General features: G+C 36.2%; 1 protein-coding gene across 26 annotated transcripts in view; it reads left to right on the forward strand.

Moving 5' to 3' along the window:
- The window catches only part of LOC117409284 (receptor-type tyrosine-protein phosphatase delta), a 696,619-nt gene that overhangs the window by 466,843 nt on the left and 209,427 nt on the right, over window positions 1-20,349 (forward strand). For 13 of the 26 annotated variants that reach the window (XM_059001278.1, XM_059001285.1, XM_059001312.1 and 10 more), the window contains exon 1: window positions 6,133-6,508. The exons of 3 other annotated variants lie outside the window; for them this stretch is intronic. The gene's annotated coding sequence lies outside the window, so the exon portion shown is untranslated. Of the gene's footprint in view, window positions 1-6,131; window positions 6,509-10,175; window positions 10,197-20,349 lie in introns of those variants that run through there. 10 more of the 26 variants (XM_059001352.1, XM_059001369.1, XM_059001356.1 and 7 more) reach the window with 3 other exon arrangements.

Here is a 20,349-nt window from a genome sequence, read left to right on the forward strand (position 1 = left end):
GCTACTGCTTGCCATGCTCCCACTTTGTCTAGAAAAAATGAGGCAAGACCAGGCCAGGGTGCTATTAGTAGCCCCTTACTGGCCCAGGAGACTTTGGTTTTCAGCTCTGATGCAGCTGCTGAGCGGCCAGCCTTGGAGCCTGCCCAATCATGTGACCTTCCCAGTCAGGCGCGACGGGGGGGGGGGGGGGGGGGGGGGCTGCTGCTCTGGGTCTGGTCCCTGAACAGCTATATCTGAGTCTGTCCAGTAGGGTCATTGACACCCTGCAAAATGCCACAGCAGCATCCACAAGTGGAGCGTCTTTCAGACGTGGTGCCTGCCTCGGGGTTTTGACCCAACAATCTGTCCCATTACAGTTATACTGCAATTTTTGCTGGACCTGTTTGATGAGGAGAAATCTCAGCTTGCCATGTCAAAATTGACTTGGTCTCCTTAGGAGCTCACTTCCTGGCGGGACAATTTTTAAATGGAGCTCGCGGCTTCAGCCGCCTCTGCAGGATATTGTTCCTCACTGGGGGCTTAACATAGTGCTTGAGGCACTCATGAAGCCTCCATTTGTGCCATTACATTTAGCTGAGCTGAAATATTTGTCACTTAAAGCGGGTATCTTGCTGACTATCACCTCTGCCAAGCGGGTGAATGAGATGCAAGCATTTTCAATTGCAAAAGCTTGCTTATTTTTTGCAGAAGCCAGGAAAAAGGTTACGCTTCATACCAATCCTGTTTTTTTGCTAAAAACTATCTTGGCATTCCACATGAACCAGTCTGTGGAATTGGAGGATTTCCATCCACCTCCTTTCCAGTCTGACGGAGCTACAGCTCCATACGCTCTGCCTTGTCCATAGTTCTTGCAAACTCAACGAGTGCAGGTACTTTTGATTTACCTTCCATGGTGATGGCACTCTTCTCTCTGTCTCTATGTTGTCACGTGTTCCTCTCACATATAAAGAGGCGGGGCTTGTATGCATCAGAAGTAGGTCTGCGGTTATTGAAAACTAAACTGATCGTGTAATTTTATTTTATCATAAAGATTATGAGTCGAGTAGAATCTTTTAAGTAGGGACTTGAGTCGAGTCTTTTGAGCAGGCTCGAGTCGAGTTTTTTCTTGCAGGGAGTCGAGTCGAGTCACCGAAAATTGCGACTCGAGTCTGTGTCGAGTCACTGACTTGAGTCATTATAACTCTGGTAGCTGTCTGGGTAGTCTTTTTATGCCCTCAGAGGTGGGCATGACTGAGTCACAGGCTCTAGCGCGCATCTTTGGTATATTTATGCAGGTTTTGGGGTCTTTACAGGTAAATACCTATTCAGTAATGGTTACATTTCTGTTTCAGGGAACCATGGTATGATAATAACCCAACGTTTCGTGAAATTAGCTTTGAAGTAACACATTATTTTCTGCATCTTGACACCATTGTAACTTATCACGTGTGTGGGAAGGTAGTGAAATATTTTTGTTTGTCCAGTGGTGTAAGCTCAGCGATCAGAGGCGAAAATAAGCATTAGGAACCATGTTATTTTTTTTTTTTTTTTTTTTTTTTATAACAGTTATAATACTTGAAACCTTGCATCTCAGACTTTGTTGTGGCTGGTTCAGTTGAGAGAGAAACGTCAGTTAGCTAGTTTTTGAGCATATGCAGATTACTCTACATAACATCTTATTCAATTCTTATTTTTGTAATCCCTGTATTACATCCTTTTGTTTTTATAATTTTCTATTAGATCTCATTTCATTTGTCTACCGTCCTTAAGCATGAGAAAAAATATGTATTTTAATATTACCGAGTGTATATACTTTGTATAAATGACAAACGTAATTGTATATTTCATCAGATAGCCCGCCGCACACAGCCCGACTCAAGCCGTCCCGACTCATCTCATCTCAACTGGCCGTACAGAGTTTGGATGAATCGTATCAGTGTGCGTGCCCTTAAAACCAAGATTATGCAGATTTCAGTCGGGATGTCTTCAGATTTGAAGATTGAACATGTTGAATCTTTTTCAGACGCAGTTTCATTCAAATGTGATCAGTCTGTCTGTGTGCGGCGGTTGCCGACCAAGACTGACTGAGACCGATTAGTCATAAGGGTGTCAACCAATTGTGAAGCAGGTTTAGGTGACATAGCTTGTCATGTATCTTGTCACAAGATGGCGGAATATTGACAGCTTTTGTTCCACAGGTAAAAATACATTAGTCTTGAATTGCTCTGAGTGTCCTGAATTCAAAAATATCAGATATGTGCACATTTGAATAGGTTTTTTTAGGCGTTTACTAATCAAAGGTAAATTATCAATTTACCTTTTTATTATCAATCTACTGGCAGCCTATATTTTCTTACTGCGCTAAAATAGAAGTAACCGGTGTGTCGATCTCCAATAGGTCGCAAATCACAAGCCCCTAGATCCACACGCTGAGGAAAAAAAACGCAAAAGTCAAATAAAAAAATCAACAGGTTTGATTTTACTTACCACAGGCTAAAGTGTAGTAGACAAGCTGTACAAAAAGTCAAACACTGCCTGAAACGTTTGCACGGTGTAAATGGTCAATTAATTAATAGGCTAAGCGCTTCTAGTTGCCTCGCAGCGCTGTCTCCGTCGTCTAATGAGTATACAACGCCATGCATAATATGAGGGTCGCTATGTTGGGCTAAGTTGATACAAAAATGTGTACAGGGTAGTATTAATTAAATCTGCATACATAGTAATCACCAGGATCTAGTTGTGGTCCGTCTAATTTAGTCGCAGTGTGCGACACCCAGTCGGGAAAAACTCAATTGTGATGTCAAACCAAAACTGAGCACAACTGATCGCAAAATCTGTGCATACTCAGATGAGATGAGTTGGGATGGCTTGAGTCGGGCTGTGTGCAGCGGGCTGTTCTACATTTTAAAAACATTTATTTAAATATATATATATATATATATATATATATATATATATATATATATATATATATATATATATATATTCATTTTGACTCGTCCCATTCACCTGAAAACCTTTCAGTATGTCTTTTTTTTTGCTCCCTACGATTTGATTGTAAGATTTCAATTTTATTTTCTCCTGGTCCATTTAAAAATGTTTTTATAATTTCTGTTCTATTATACGACTGGTTGTCAATGATAAGAGCTATCATCATAACCTGTACCACAAAATGAAATGGTAAATCAAAGATTTGTTTTTACCCATACCATCAGGAGATGCCCACTAATATACAAACTGTTACCTCACCGGGACAGTTCCCGAAAGTAATATTAACAGTACTTTGAATGTAAATACTTATTTCATTATATTGATTTAACATATAGAGTTGTAATCCTTGGTTTTAAGATGTACACTTTGTAGAATAAAGCAACACAACTGTTACAAAAAGAGCTATATAGATCATAGTCTCTATAAATCGCCTTGGATAAAGGCGTTTGCTAAATAAACTAATAATAATAATAATAATAATAATAATAATAATAATTGCAATACAAAACAATATACTGTACAGAAAAGTGCACATTAGAACTTCATAACGTCTTTCTTGAGCAACATTTGAAATCTCTATATATCAGACTAACAGCACAGCATTTCAAAAACAATTCTGGTCAATTGAATGCAAGTACTGTATTTAAGAGTTAAAGTAAGTGATGTAAAACGCATTAGTAATTTAAGAGTAGTGTTTCTTTAGGTGATCTTGCCAACTGACAGGTGGCAGAATTATTGGTTCAATTTCAACTCTCCATAGACTAATAAATAATAAGAAAAAAAGATTAACGTTGTTGAAGCTGATACCCTTGTATCCTTCAAGAAGCTGCTTGATGAGATTCTGGGATCAATAAACTACTAACAACCAAACGAGCAAGATGGGCTGAATGGCCTCCTCTCGTTTTGTAAACTTTCATATGTTCTAATAATCACAGATGCTGTGGTATTTAAACAAAAAATGAAGATCTCCAAATGAATGCTGAACTTTGTTTGCTGTTGGCTTGTGGCTAAAACCTTGTGCTCCATGTTGCCTCTCTTCGTGAATGAGAGTCCACTGGCAGTCCTTGACAGTTGTGTTTGTTTAGTCTAAGTAGACCATGGAATAGACTTTCCAAAATAAGACACTCTGACCAGCTTTGGTTCTCGCCTGCTGTGGTATCTACTGAACGGACTTCTAACATTTATAAGATGCTTATAGCTATTTAACAATTTAAATAAAATCCAAAGTAAAATGGCATGTGAAAAAATATGTATTTAATATTCCAGAGTGCAGCAGATGATTAAGAAGAACACATCATGGAATAAACAGATAAGAATGAGGCGTTGTGCAAATTCAAAGTGTAAACATTATTCCTTTTAAAGTCCTGCTAAACGGACAGAATTTAAAACATTTTGACATAACAATCTGACTTTCTTTAACATTGATTTAATAAATCTGTCTGATGGCATTGCCTTTAGCTACTTTATGTTCTTCACTGCATTGGAGGCCTGCCACAGTTTGTTCACCACCCCCACCCTAATTTACATATTACTTAATGAGGATTATTTCAGTTGATGAAGTCATTGAGTTATAAGGCAAGCACATCAATACGTGTCAGTTATTTTCTTAAGGTCAAGTCATTGTAATGATTCCATTCACATCAAGCTAGCTATGTACATGGACAGTATTTTGTGTCACACACAAATATAGCTTGTATCACTGCAGTATCAAAAACTGTGAATTTAAACATTTTAGAGGAGAACAGTAACCATCATTCACAGTTACAGCAACAGTTACTGTAACAATAACTGCAGTACTCAGGATTTAGAAACCTCTGAGGCATACACATTTCAGGGAACCATGGGTGGTGGGCTTTGACAAACATTCCAAACAGAATAGCAGTACATGCTTTGAGACCTTAAAATAGGAAGGAAGCGGGACATGTAATGTGACAGTATTTGAGGAGTTGGGGAAGGGGGAGGAGCTTGGCTGTTGCTTTTTTTGGCATTAATTCCATCTGGTTTGACTTGATTGGTTTAGATTGAAAACAGCTCATTAATAATGCATGTTAAGGAGTGTTAAACACATAATGTACTGCTGGTTAAACAGAGCTCCCTATATATAAAGATTCCTCCTTTCTTAAATAGACAAGGAAGGAGCAACTGTAAAACAAAAGAAGGCAGGGCTGGGATTTGTATCTGGAACTGTACAGCACAGCTATGGCCAACAGTTTTACATCACCTTTAATTCTAGGATTGAGACATAATTAAAAAGAAAACTCAGAAAAAGTCTACCAGAAGCCATAATAGTACAGTATTTCATGTTAGATTTTGAAATGTCACATTTTTCAATTTGTCAGTTTTTTGTAAACTATATGATAAACTATAATGTGGTATGTAATTTAGTATGTTAATGTAACATTATTCAGCAGGTTTCATTTGACTTTATGAAGCAAAATGCATTCCTTCTATAGGGTAATGCAAAACGTTTGGCCATATATGCACTGTCCCTTTAAGAAGTAAGTGGTATGATAACACTGTCAATGCGTGCACATGCTATATGGGGAAATTCGATTAAAAAAGGATTTCTGGTAAAAAGAAAAATGGAAAAAATTATTTCATATTTAAAATATGATTATTCTTATCATGGTGCACTTCATGTATTCAAAAAAACTGTCATGTTGTCATTGTTTTTATTTTTGATAGAGGTTATTTTGCATTTTGGAATAATTAAAAAAAGAATTCTTTAGAGGCCTTAGAGAACAACAACCAGTATGTGGTATTTATGTATATTTTAAGGATGCACCTTCTGACTTTTTTGATTCAGCAGCTTCTTCTCAGTGCCATACCATCATGTGCAGGTCCAAGGTGAAATTAGTAGAATTCCTTATCACAAAATGCTCTTTCAAACGGCTTTTGGAATAGTTTTGAAAGGTGTTGGACTTGGTAATCCTTTGAGAGTAGCCTAAAAGGTTTAAAAAAAAAATAGTACATATCAAAAAAGTGCAGGTGTGTCATGTCTCCACCATGATCATTTCAAATATATTTCGACGGATTCCTTTAAACACTGGACACCTCACTGCAAATTGCTTTGGTGAAATACATTTTTAAAGTGTGAGCTCTGAGCTGATTCCAGGGAGTTCGTTGAGCCCGTTTTGTGACGTCACTCTCCCAGCCCCTCTGCTTCTCTGCCTACCTCTCAGTCTGTGTTGAGTCTCTGCAGGAAAGACAGTCGTAGTACGGTGAACTACACATTTTCAACACATTTGGTTGTGAGACGAAAAACAAATCTTACACACGGGAAATACCTATTCTGTCCTGTTTATAAATAACAGCTCCAGATCCACTCCTGCTTTCTTTGGGTTAATTTCTTGTTCAAAGCAAGACAGTCATTGCTTTAAGAGATACGAAAAGAAAGAAAAATAAGAGACGGTTGTTTAGAAGGTGGATTATTTCGCTCCTGCTGTAACTGCACTGGATGTAACTCGCAACGATTCTTAAATTGACAAGAGGAGGAGAAATCGAGGTTTCGAATTTAAAAATCCAGCATGCTGTTAAGGTAAATCTCTATCGTGCCACCGTTAACGTTATACCTGTCGCCAGGGTTCTATTTTAATGTTTAAACAGCTTAATGGATACTAATGTTATAATATTATGAAAGGGATATTAATATGTGTATATTGGTAATGCATTATTGCCGTAAAGGGAAATTTGATGTGTCTGGATAACGGTAAAAACACACGTCTATACACATAGATTATATTCCTGCAACCTTTTTTCCCCCAAAAATACTTGTACAATAGTACTGCTATTTAAAGAGCGCTTTTTCAACTTGCCCGGCTGTGTGGAAGAATGTTTAGTTAAGTCTGTCTGTAGTGAATGGAATCTCCTGATTTTGAGATCGCTGAACATTTTATTTTGTGTCTTTCTTGAAGCACCGTGAATTGTATTACAGTGAGTATACTGAAGTATCAAATACAAATCGCAAATACTGTAAAAAGTAAAAGTTGTTACAGTCACAGATATTAACAATATGTGCATTGCATATATATGTATGTATTTATGTATGTATGTATGTATATATATATATATATATATATATATATATATATATATATAATATATATATATAATGTACACACACAGAGTATATCCATGCGCTGTATTAGACCCGGTAATATTGTCCTGTTCGGTATAATCTGCGAGTTTTTATTTAGCAGTATATTTATTGCTGGAAGTTGTTTTAATACAGTTACAATTTAATCTAGTTGAAGTAACGTAAATACTACTACGACTACGACTACTACCAATAATAATAATAATAATACGATCATTTTTTTGTATTCATTAACACCAACAAAGTTATATTGTATATATGTGTGTAATATAAAAAAAGTTGTCATTAGAGTTTGCAGGCAATATTTATTTTTTGTTCTTAACTGTTTTTATTCAGGCGATTAACTTTTAAGATTCAGACTTGACATAGGGTCTGCTAAATCAACGCGATTTTATTTTGATGTATCTGAATTATTTAACTCATGGGATACTAAGTAGCAACCCGGGCTAATTAGGTTGACACTTGTCAAAGGATAAATAAAGCATATCAATGTACAAATAGTGCTTACATTTATTTAATTCAAACAGAGTAGATATTATGCCTTATAGTTACTGAAAATTAATCAGACATGTATGTGTTGTTTAGTATAACCCCATCTTTACATACAAAAAATCAAGTAGTATGCCAATAAGTTGTGGTATCATTTATTGTTTCCATTTTTTTTTAAAGGTTAGTTGTAATATTGTAGTCGCTGAAACTGAACTGAATCTACTGTAAAGCATTGGTGGTAAGCACTATTGTAAACACCTTCCAAAATGTATTCGGCAAGTGTACTTAGTTTGGTAAATTAATTAAAGCCTTAAAAGTACCTAATTTCTATATCCGAGCATATTACAGTGACGTTCTTAAGCTAAGAAAAGCAAACACACTCAAAGTATCCTCTGCATTTTGACAATTGCAGATGTTAATTGTAACGTAAGTCCATTTGTGATCAACCAAGAACAGGAATCCCTATTTAAGCTGTTTGTGTTGACTGGCTTTGAAATTGTACTGGGGATAGCCGTAGAGCTGGTTATCAGAGCTTCCCGGGGTGGCGCTGTCATTGTGGAACCACTAGGGGCCTGCATACACTGCACAGTGTAGTCTAACGTGTACATTAAACACCAGCGCAACATCATCCTGGACATGCCACAGTGCAGTCCCTTACACGGAGAGAAAATGCATACGGTACTGATCTGTTCATTTGGGCTGCTTCATCAGATCACCAGCATGAAGATTGACACTGAAGAGGCATTTTCTAATTTCAATAAATGCGCATAAGCATGGGCATTTGCTTGTTAGTTGAAATATCAACTATTATTATTATTATTATTATTATTATTATTATTATTATTATTATTATTATTATTATTATTATTATTATTAATAGTAATAATGATGTTGTAGGTAAAGTGAGTTATTGAATTACTATTTTGAGCAAGAATAAAGCGTACACACATTATAGATCAGCCATCAGTATATATTTCAATTGCAATGGTATTACAAAGTATTTTTGTTGTTCACTGTATTTAAGCCCCAACTAACCACTTGTTCATGCATTTATTACTCAGAATCAAGACTATAACATCTATACATCCTTAAAAAAAAGGAACCTGTACCCTGATTATAAAATAATGCAGAGACTTGTGTTTTTGTTTTTTACATCAGCAGTATATGCACAGGAGCTGTGGATTAAGTGAAATACTTGCGGTTTCTCCATGAGTTCCTAATTTATTATCCATAATGTTATCCATTTGCATTGCATCACATTGAGTGACAGTGTTAAAAGGTAAAAAAAAAGTGCAATAAAGGCTGTTACTGGTGAGGTGTTTAAAATGTCTTGTAAGTGCTGTGTGAGTGAGTGTGTGGTGTGGAAGGCTACATTTTGACATGTCAGCATACACCAAGGCAGCAGTACAGGCTTTTTTTTTATGTAGAATTAACACATTCTGGTTCAATTAATTAGTTGTTTTCCTAATTTGACATGGAGTAATTAGGGCCACTTCACATGCTGTTCCTCGTCGATTTCCAATTTTTCAATCCTGATAATCCGGATAATATAAAACAGAAAAAAATAAAAAAAAAAGTCTTGAAAATGTATTTTTTTTTTTTTTATGGTGTGTGTTAACGTACAATTTATTTTCTTTGTACCACATCAGTTATGTAGATTGGAACACAGTAATGACGCTAACTCAGGTTCCAAGCCGAATGTTGCAGGTGTTCAGTAAGGATTTTCAGAGCTGAGAGACTGTTATAGTATTAGCTACCGTAAAAATAATTTTTTTGAGCCTTCAATTTTAGGAAACCTTTTTTGTTTTTAAAATACTTTTTTGACAATTGCTTTTGTTTCCGCTATGTGCTCAGCACCGATGCATACGGGCAGGAGTGTGGAGTAGTGGTTAGGGCTCTGGACTCTTGACTGGGGGGTTGTGGGTTCAATCCCAGGTGGAGGACACTGCTGCTGTACCCTTGATCAAGGTACTTTACCTAGATTGCTCCAGTAAAAAAAAAAAAAAAAAAAAAACTATATAAATTGGTAATTGTATGTAAAATATAATGTGATATCTTGTAACAATTGTAAGTCGCCCTGGATAAGGGCGTCTGCTAAGAAATAAATAATAATAATAAATAAACTAAATATGTGTATTTTTCAAAATAACCCTTGTTTAAAACATTTTATTACATTAATAATTTGACTGTTATTTTTTGTTTGTAGTTAAACTGCTAATAGAAACTGTATTCCATTTTTCTAAATAATTGGTTCAAGTCAATTTAAGTGCAATGTCAAAATACATCAACATATAGATATAACACTACTGTAAATTCCGGTAGTAACAGTGTAAACCACTGACAAGTGGACAACTTGAATGGATTTTAAAAGTAATAATTAACAGTGCATCAGTAAGCACGTTACATCGCATCTGTATTAACCTATTTTCTTTCGCCATATTTAAATTGGTCTTTGTTTGTCTCCAGTCACATACTGTTTTTTCAGCATTGCGATTGCCATGCTTTTCTGCAAATTCAATAACGTGCAATTTCAAACCTGTTGAGTAGCATTTTTGTTTTTTGTCTTGACTGTCCAATTTTATCCAGTCTCAACACCTGCATTTATAATACTGCACTGGAGTTACAACGAACGGAAGACTTGGTAAGTTTACTCGGCTTTCTAACCAATAGCTGTTTCCTACGGATCCTAGGGGCGGGTTCATTCTGAATGTTGACAAATCAATGGTTCGTGAGGGTAGGAATAAGGAAATTCATAGAGATGGACAGCTGTTGTGTTAACAGCAGCTATTTTTTCTCCACTTACACGTGTCTGGGTCGAGAGGAGGTCAGTCAAGAGTCTGAAAGCATTTAACATTAAAAATGACAGGGTATTGAAAACTAATTAAAACATTTAATTAGAACAGTGAAGTAGACTAAGTAGAGTAAGCCTCCCACAACAAGCAACACAGAATTATAAATACTGCATGGGATACTTTGTGATAAATTAGAATGTAATGCCCACTCTCAGGGTGGAATGCTTGGATAAACCCCTCAGATGGGCATTAAATTCTCATATCACACACTACTCAGTGCATTGTTCTTTATGTATTGGGGAGGGAGGGGGTGGTAACTAAAAATGGAATTCCTTCTAGCTAGTGTATAAATGCAGTCTGATGCTTGTTAGCACTGTGCTGTGATTTTGGTATAAACGAACAAGAACAGTAAGATTTCATTTGGTGCACAAATGAAGGACAGGTGTTTTTGTACTGTACTGGTGTGTAATACCCTTTATAAGCTGAAAGATAAGACCTTTCTAAGATAAGACCTTTCTTTTCTTATTATAGATGTTCAAAGGGTTAATAAATTGCTGAGATGTGTTTGGCAGTCCCTGTCATTCACTGATGGCTCTTTCTCAGTCTAAAATTAAAAGCAACACTTCCTGATGAAAACAGCAATTAGTGTTGGATGGCAATATATTTAGCTTATTATCGTGGAAAATCCTGCAGAATTATTTTCCCTGAACAGTTTTTTTTTTCTACTTCTGGGACTTAACTGCACACGTGAGAATATACAGACTGAAGTCAGTGTTTAAAAATATTCCTTCATAAATTATCAATGATTTACCGGGCAGGAGAGAAGTAGAATAATTATTTTACTCTCGGATTGCTGCACTAAAAGCTTCTATAGTACATTATTTTCAGAAAAATCGGGTGATGTAGGAAATATTACTTGCATTGAAAGCTGGGTCATTTTATGCTTTTATTTTTTAATTTTTTTTTTTCCCTGCAGTAGACTATATAATTAAAATATGTGTTTTGCATCACAGTTACATTAAAGCTGAGTAACCTGGTAAGCATGGTCATGTTTGAAAAACATTTTATTTCCTTTTATATTAAATAGTAGACATTTGTAGTCATTTAATGATAAAAACTAAAGTCTGTGGGCTCTCCATATGTTCTTGGTTTAAAATAAAAACAATGTATAGATAGTGATTCTGTTTTATTGGTTAGTGAAAGATTAATAATTTGTATTGGGCATTTGAGAAAGTATATTGAATATTTAATCAAACTGGTGGTCATAATTTGAAACTGAATTATGTTCATGGGCACGCAAGCAGGTAACAATTACTGTACAGTAGCGCTCTCTCACTGTGACCTACCTAATTTCAGCCGTAGCCAAACTACTGACACTCAGCAAGAGCTGTTTGACTGTTGAGGTCATGGGAACAGCCGGCTAATGAATCCAATGCAGGTCAAAAGCTGTGCCAGATAAGCATGAATGTGACAAATGGTAAACTCGTCTAGTATTTGAAGAATGCTGCCCATTCCTGCAATAAACTAACACTTCTCTTTTTGACTTTCAATGGGTCTGATTCCTTTGTGTTTTAATCATCCCCACCCTTTCCTGTGCCTGATACTTATTGTTTAAATCCATTGACTTGAAATGCAGCTTCAAGGCATTGACTTGTTGCTAGAGTAATGCCATTGTTGTTTCAATAATCCGTTTACTTGAAAGGTAGAATTAATAAGTACGCATTACACTCATTATTTAATTCTATTCAGCATCCTGATAGACAACTGCTGTGTCATTCCCTATACTGTAGACAACGGTCTGGAATTGTTTTTACTTGGTTGGTACAGAGTAGCTCGTATGTGCTGTTTTGACATTTTGTTTTTAAGTTTCCTTGAGAAAATTTCAATCAGTAGGCTAGAGGAAAAAAGGGATGGCATCACTTAGCTGCTTCCTAGTGCAGCTGTCCTTCCCTGAAAGATTAGGTTTCAGGAGCAGTGATGGATGTTGGAGGCCTGTAGCCAGTTGTGGGGGTTTGCACTGGGGTCAGTAGTACTGATGAAGGTATGGAATTTACTGCTGCCTGACCTCTGTTTCCAAAATGGCAGTTGAATTTATTTGATAGAACAGGAGCACGCTCTCCCTCAGCGGTGTTAGTATTTATACCAGGAACTCCACTGTAGTTGTTCAGGAAACATAAGTAAAAGACAGAGCATTGAAGATAAAAAAAAAACTATTATAAAAAGATGCAATTACAGGTAATTTGTGCCCTTTTGTGAATAACAGAGAGAAATGGAAAATACCAGAGCTTGTATTAAATTTGTATGTTCAGTCTCACACCATGGTGCATCAAAAAGAAATTATTTAAGATGTGTGTTATCACAGCAGTACAAATGAAGAACTGGAGTCAGAACAGTACTGTTTTCCCCACACGTCAGATTCAGATTTGATTGCTGTGGAAAGTGTGGATAAATAACTGTTCACATTATTTAATTATAGATTCCTTTGCCCACTTTAAACAAAAACTATGTGACTTAATGGGACCCACAGTTTGAGAAACTAAGATGATGCTGAGTAGCTGATTTCAAATCTGGTTGAACCTCTGCTATGAATACAGCATATGGTGAGAAATTAAAAATATAGAATAAAAGATCTTTAGATCACTATTCAAGGAATTTAAACAGTCTTGATTTCAGAACATTGAGTGTGTCGTGTTCCGAACAGCCTTCAAAATGTTTGTACCATCTATACCACAGAACTTTAAGAGTAAGTAGTGGATTTCCGAAAAATATAGCGTTACACGTCCCCATGTGTTGCTGCAACTGTTTAAATAATATACCTGTAATTTTTCTTTTCATTGTTAACATCCTGACAACATTTTACACTTGCTGTATATGTTTAAAGTATAATGTTTCAAACACTCTTTTCAAAGTGGCCGCTCTAGTGCACTGATGGTGTAAGGATTGTTGCCCACGTTGTCAAACAGGTAACACAGCAATAACGATCCATGATGTGCTACGGAATAGAAAAGCCAGAGCACTCGTTATGTTTTTTTTTTTTTTTTTTTTTTGTTTTTTTTTTAAATCACTCCCTGCAGTGATTTAGATTTTAGGGGACGGATCTTTAAACAGTTGGAGCAACATGTGGGGACATATAACGCCATATTTTTTGGAACCCTGCTACTTACTCTTTAACCAGAACCTTAGTAGATCTATATATATATATATATATATATATATATATATATATATATATATATATATATATATATATAATTTATTTGTGTTTTTATTTTCAGCATAATGTCCATTTCAGGGTTATGAGTCAGGGTTTGAATTATCTTTTTTGTGGCATTACTAACACTCATTCTTATAAGCTACTATGAAGATTCGAAGTGTAACATTAGTTGAAATGACTGCCAGTTAAAGTTAATTGACTCCCAGTCACAGAACTGGTTACCATGGTCTGTCTCGCAGTTTTACTTAACTGTGCCCCATCTTTCCCTCACTCCCCACAGCAAAAACACAATGGCCATTGTCTTGTTCTTTTTGATGATCCAAATGTTGCTGTGCCTTGTACAGTGTTTCCCCAAGAAATTTATATTCATTTAAACTAAAGCAAGCTTAACAACTTTGAGAGGGATTACAAGGTGAATGTGCAAAGTGTGGTACAATGTTTTCTCATCAAGAGACTACAATAGAAAGATGTACAACAGTTCTGTCATTTATTTATTTATTGCATTTTTATAGGGCTTTTTATACAAAAGTATCGCAAAGCACTAGGCTTGTAATGATAATAATCAAATTATTTATCGATTGGGACCCCACAATAACAAATCGATAATATTTTAATGAAATCAAATATTCCTTGAAACTTCCCTGACAAATGAAGGCAGAGCATTCCATAATTTAGGAGCTCTACAAGAAAAAGCCCTACCTCCTGTGTTGCTTTTGTTGACCCTTGGAATAACCAGCAGCCCCGCATTTTGTGACCTCAGAGTGCGGTTTGGAAGATACAGGGTCAGTTACTCCTGCAAATAACTAGATGCTAATCCATTCAGGGCGTTGTAAGTTAACAGCAAAATCTTAAAATCAATTCTATACTGCACAGGGAGCCAGTGTAAAGAGGTCATAACAGGGGTAATATGTTCCCTTTTCCTGGTTTTCTGAATAAACTATAAGCGGGATACCACACGTTTTGGGACACCGGAAAAAAGTGCATTACAATAATCAATTCTAGATGAACCAAAGGCATGCATTAGTCTCTCTGCATCAGATACATAAATAATTGGTTTGGCTATATTTCTCAAATGGTAAAAAGATACTTTATTAACTTCCCTAATATGAGTCTCAAATTAGAGATCAGGATCAAAGATGACCCCCAAACTCTTAATTTCTAGTTTTAAGTTTTGATGAGAGACTGCAAGGTCAAACTCATGTAATCCCACATTTCCTTTTAGTTGGTTCTGTGAACCCACTAGCATAACCTCTGTTTTATCTGAATTCAACATTAGAACATTCTGTGACATCCAATGCTTGATGTCTGTATGTAGCTAATAACACCCAGGCTGAAGAAATTCATGGCTTTAGGGACACATATAGCTGGGGATCATCAGCACAGCAATGGAAGTTCACTCCATGTCTGTGGATAATGTCACCTAATGATAGCATATATAATGAAAACAACAAGGGACCTAGAATGGAGCTCTGTGGAACACCACAGACAACTTCTGATAATGACGATTTTACTTTCCCAATAGAGACAAACTGAAACCTATCAGAAAGATAAGATTTGAATCAGGATAGGACACGGCCAGAGTCCCACTGTGCTTTCAAGATGATTCAGTAGGATGGAATGGCCTACAGTATCAAAGGCAGCACTGATGGAAAGCCATAGTCCGAGTTTATCAGCAGATCATTCACAACTCTAACAAGGGCCGTCTCGGTGCTATGTGCAGCACGAAAACCAGACTGAAACTTCTCGAATATACCATTTAAGAATTAGAAATGTTTGTAATTTAATTGCAACAACTCTCTCTAGAACCTTATCTAAGAATAGTAGGTTGGAGATTTGCCTATAGTTATTGAGGACTTTAGGGTCCAAATTGTGTTTCTTAAGCACAGGCTTTACCACAGCTACCTTAAGTGCTGAGGGAACTATACTGGAAGTAAACCATTTATAATTTTTTTTAATGTGGGTATTAATAACACCAAGAACATCTTTTAATAGTTTTGTAACATGTAGTAGTTGTTATATGTTGAACTAACTTTGTCAGTTCCTGCAAGGTAATCAAAGAAAAAGACCCCATAGTAGCCTTAATAGGTGTAGTTGGTAAAATTGTGCTGGAGTCCTCCTTAATACAAGGTGTCTGTGGAATCTCATTTCTGATGTCTAGTATTTTATTTTTAAAGAAATGTAACAAGTCAATGTCAAGGGTAGGACTATTAGGGGAAAGATTAATTAATTTATCTAGGGTATCAAAAAGAAATCTAGGATTATTATTATTTGTTTCAATTAAATTAGAATAATATGATGATCTAGCTAATGCCAGAGCCTTCCTAATTTAACCAAGTGGCCCTTCCATGTGATGTAATGAACGTGCAGTTTAGATTCCTGCTATCTCCGTTCTAGTTTACGACCCTCATTTTTCATCTTATGAGTTGTATCATTAAACCATGGTGAGCTTTTTTTAAAAGACACTCTCCGAGTTTTGATTGGTGGTACAGTATCTAAGATACCAGTCATGGTGGTGTTGTAGGTATTAACCAGCTCATCAGAGAGTGGTAATGAGCTCAATATATCAGAAAGCGTAACAGCAGTTGAAGAATTAATTACCTGGGATTTAAATGTATGGTCCACAGTCTTTGTAGATACTGGCAGATTCACCTAAAAAAGAATGGCAAGATGGTCAGAAATAGTAAGAGCTAGGGTAATAATGTCCTTAACAGCTAAACCACAAGAAATTACCAGATCTAAAGTATGGCCACGATTATGCGTAGGACCTTTGAAATGCAGGATATAATCTAAGGAATCCAGTAGCCTCAAAAATTCCAAGGAGTTAGAATCAGAATCAATGTCAGCGTGAAGGTTAAAATCACCTAATAAAACAGTCCTGTCATCTCTGACTGTCCAATATAGATAGCAGATCCCCAAATTCAGTCAGAAATAGCGGGTTTGACTTAGGTGGTCATAAATAATTACAATATGAACAGGTAATGGAATGTTTAATGTCAAGGTTAAAACTTCAGAAGATGAATAACCTTCAACAATTTCCTGTTTGATTCTATGTTCACTACGGAAGACAGTAGCAAGTCCACCTCCCCGCCCAGTACAGCGAACTTTCTGGAAAAAAGAATAGTTAGGTGGAGAAGCCTCAATCAGGGAAACATTGTCATTCGGTCCAAGCCATGTTTCAGTTAAAGAGAGAATATCAATGCTGTAATCCTGAATAAAATCACTGATTAACTGAGCCTTATTAGACAGAGACCTGACAATAAACCTAGGCATAAATTGGTCCAATCAAGAGCATGTGATTGAGCAGGGATAATAGTAATTTGACGAAGATCACTGTAGCATACACCCCTGAATTTTACATGCCTCTTTAGATTCCCTTCCTTCCCCAGTTCCTAGTTTAAATACCTTGCTAGGTGATGTTCGATGTTATCAGCTAGCCTGCTTGCCACTGACCTATTTAGGTGCAGTCCATCTTTCCTATAATATCTCTTTTCCAAAAGCAATCCCAGTTGTTTATAAATCCCAGCCCTTTTTGCACACACCAACCAGCCAACCAAGTATTTAAGGCCCTAATTCTACTGAATACTTCATCCCCACCACCAAACAGGTAGTATACCTGAGAGAATTATTCTGCATTCTAACTTTTTCAGCTGTCTTGTTAAGGATTTAAAATCCAGAATCTCAAATTTTCTGTTCCTTATGTCATTTGTACCAGCATGTTTAATGACCACAGACTCTTTTTTGTTATTTAATAATCTGTGCACTCTTAATCCAGTGTCCTTTACTTTTGGTCCAGGGAGGCAGGTAACAACGCTATTTACGGGATCTTTACAGCTAAAATCACTGTCGACATAGCATATAATTGAATCACCTGCTAACACCTCACCCCTGTTTTCATCCAGCATTAGGTCGTCATTGCTCAGTGCTTGAAATCTATTAGCTAGATCAATCTCCTCTCTATGTTGACTGCTTAGTGTCCTCCTCTTCGTAGTTTTTTTTAACAGTTACCCAGATTAAGTACTAGTAATGTAGAACAAGCTACTCCATATTTAGTCATTAATAATAAGATACATAAAATGAATTTACCAATCACGATAAAAATGAACTTACCAATCACAATAAAGTCTCAATGGAAATCTTCAGTAAATCACAGGTTAAGAGTAACCGCCACCTGTCCTGGACTCTAACTCAGTTAAATTATTATAATTCACACCACCTCCCACATTCCACTGAAATACATACTTCCGTGTGGGCGAGGAAGAAAGTTGGGGTGGGGATTTTATACTAAAATAATACTATTGTAGGCTATACAAAAAATTAACAAAAGAAATATACTGTATTGTAACACGCATCAAAGTGACGCGTCTGGCTGTTCTAGGTAGACGTGCTTATAAAATTGTTATTTTTGCAAATCTGCCGCTCAAACACCGTCAGGATATCTAATACATATATTTAGGAAAACTAACGCCTGAGGTGCACTCTAACAACAGTTTTGATTTCAGGAGTTTTCTGTTTAAACTTACCATCTGTTTCAATAACAAATGAAAAAAAAAAAAATGTATACCCGAATCTCGCCCTCACAATAGGGGGGCTTGACTTTTACACAAGGTCGACTTTCACTCGAGCGAATACAGTATTTAATATACATTTAATCATGTACCAAATCTATGATTCAAGAATATTGTGCTTCTTTGTTTCTTTTAGGTTAACTGAAAGGTAAAATAAATCAATTATCTTGCAATTTTGAGAATATACCAGCAGCCAACATCATACTTTATCACTTCCAGAGAGAACGTGTAATGTGTCGTATGTAGAATCGCTCAAAGATCTGAGAAATTGTGGGTGTATATATAAAGAAATATGTAATGTATGCATCCCAAGGTTTTGATATATGTTTTAAAGTTTGCTGAAAACATTTTCAAGTGCTTGCATCATGTTGGGAAATAAAATAGAAGGCCCTTGTTTATTTTTAGTTGTGAAGCAAATATGTCTCAGATGGCCCTTTAGTGTATTTATAGGAAAGCAGCCTATAAATTTCTTTGCCTTATGAGCCATACTTGTACTGCGCGGTCATATAACAGCTTAGGGCATTCTAGGAGCCCACTTATTTTACTAAGGCTGGGCGATGCCTAATTTTTCACTATTGATATATCATTCTCCAAAAAAGCAGATGCTTCGATTTATCGACGTTATGAAAGTGTAAAAAAAAAAAAAAAAAAAAAAAAACTGCAGTAATACATGTGGAGCTGTGGATTACTGTGGAAAACTATTATGCATATTAAATTGATTATATCTGTCTATGTACATAGTAATTACAATATATATAATATAATATATATATATATATTTTTTTTAAACCTTATTCGTGTTGTACCAGTTGGAGGTCAAAGCAAAATCCCGCCCAAAAAAAACAAAACAAAGTTGTTAAATCCATAACAAGTCAGAGTAACAACCAATCAAGAGAAGGAAAAAAAAAAAATTAAAGTTATCACTGTCCACAGCAGTTTAGTAACATGGCTTATATTTTAATTTTGTTAAGGAACATGATAGTGTCCACATTTTGTTTTAATTTAAGCGACGACTGGCACTTGCTTACAATCTGCCCAGCATTACTGAATACCTGCTCACTAGGGACTGACGTTTCCGGGATGCTTAATACTTCTGACCAAAGAAACAACTTTTGGAACGATCTTGGTTGTTTTGCTTTATTTTTACCCTGGCGTAGTTCAGATGAATAAATGCAGATTTTGTTTGAAGTTCTGTCTCATTAAATGGTCACATAGATTAGTTGTGTTACCGGAGTATCCCAAACATTACTTTCTTTACTTTCTTGCTTACTTTAGAAAATAATTGCCAAACATCGGAAGGCATTGTGTTTGTAGCTTGGTTGATACAGTATTTGTAATTCTAACACAATGCTCTTAATTTGCTCTGTTACTTTGAAGAATTCTGCACAGATGCAATCCCATCAATAAACGCTCACATGATGCGGGGCAGAGGGGAGAAGGTGAGCTCAATCGCATGCAGATTCAGTGAGTCAGACCTGAGGGGAGCAGAGAAGCTCTGCGCTTAATGCAAAAAATAATTGCAGATTCCAAATTTAATAAAAAATAAACGATAAATTACCTCAGCCTTATATTTTACATTTGGCTACATTGAATAAATATCTAATGTTTGTTACAAGAGACTTATTATTATTATTATTATTTATATCTTAGCAGACGCCCTTATCCAGGGCGACTTACAATTATTACACATTATTTTTACATACAATTACATTATTGTTTTCACATTATTTTTACATACAATTACCCATTTATACAGTTCGGTTTTTACTGGAGCAATTTAGGTAAAGTACCTTGCTCAAGGGTACAGCAGCAGTGTCCCACACTGGGGATTGAACCCATGACCCTCCAGTCAAGAGTCCAGAGCCCTAAACACTACTCCACACTGCTGGCTTAGCTGTTAAAAGAATAGAAATCTAGGCAAGGACATTCAATGGTAGACTGGGGATTTCCATGCTTAAAGCAGAGCAGGTTGTAATTAGCACTTTTATGGGGACCTCAAGAGTCTGTTTCAGGGTATACAGCTTTGTGTATCTTGTATTTCTGTACAGATTCACAAGTTAAAGTCAAGTGACTGCATTTCATTTGGGGGCATGTTGATGTTCTGCAGGTCTTTGCACCCCTGTGTAGCTGCTGCCATTGGTGATGTGCACTGGCTTTTTCAGACATGAACAGTGCTAGTCAGTAGGATTCCAGTGTGGTTAGAGGATTGGGTACAAGAGAGAT

This window comes from Acipenser ruthenus, chromosome 2 (genome assembly GCF_902713425.1).
Source record: "Acipenser ruthenus chromosome 2, fAciRut3.2 maternal haplotype, whole genome shotgun sequence".
Lineage (NCBI taxonomy): Eukaryota > Metazoa > Chordata > Actinopteri > Acipenseriformes > Acipenseridae > Acipenser > Acipenser ruthenus.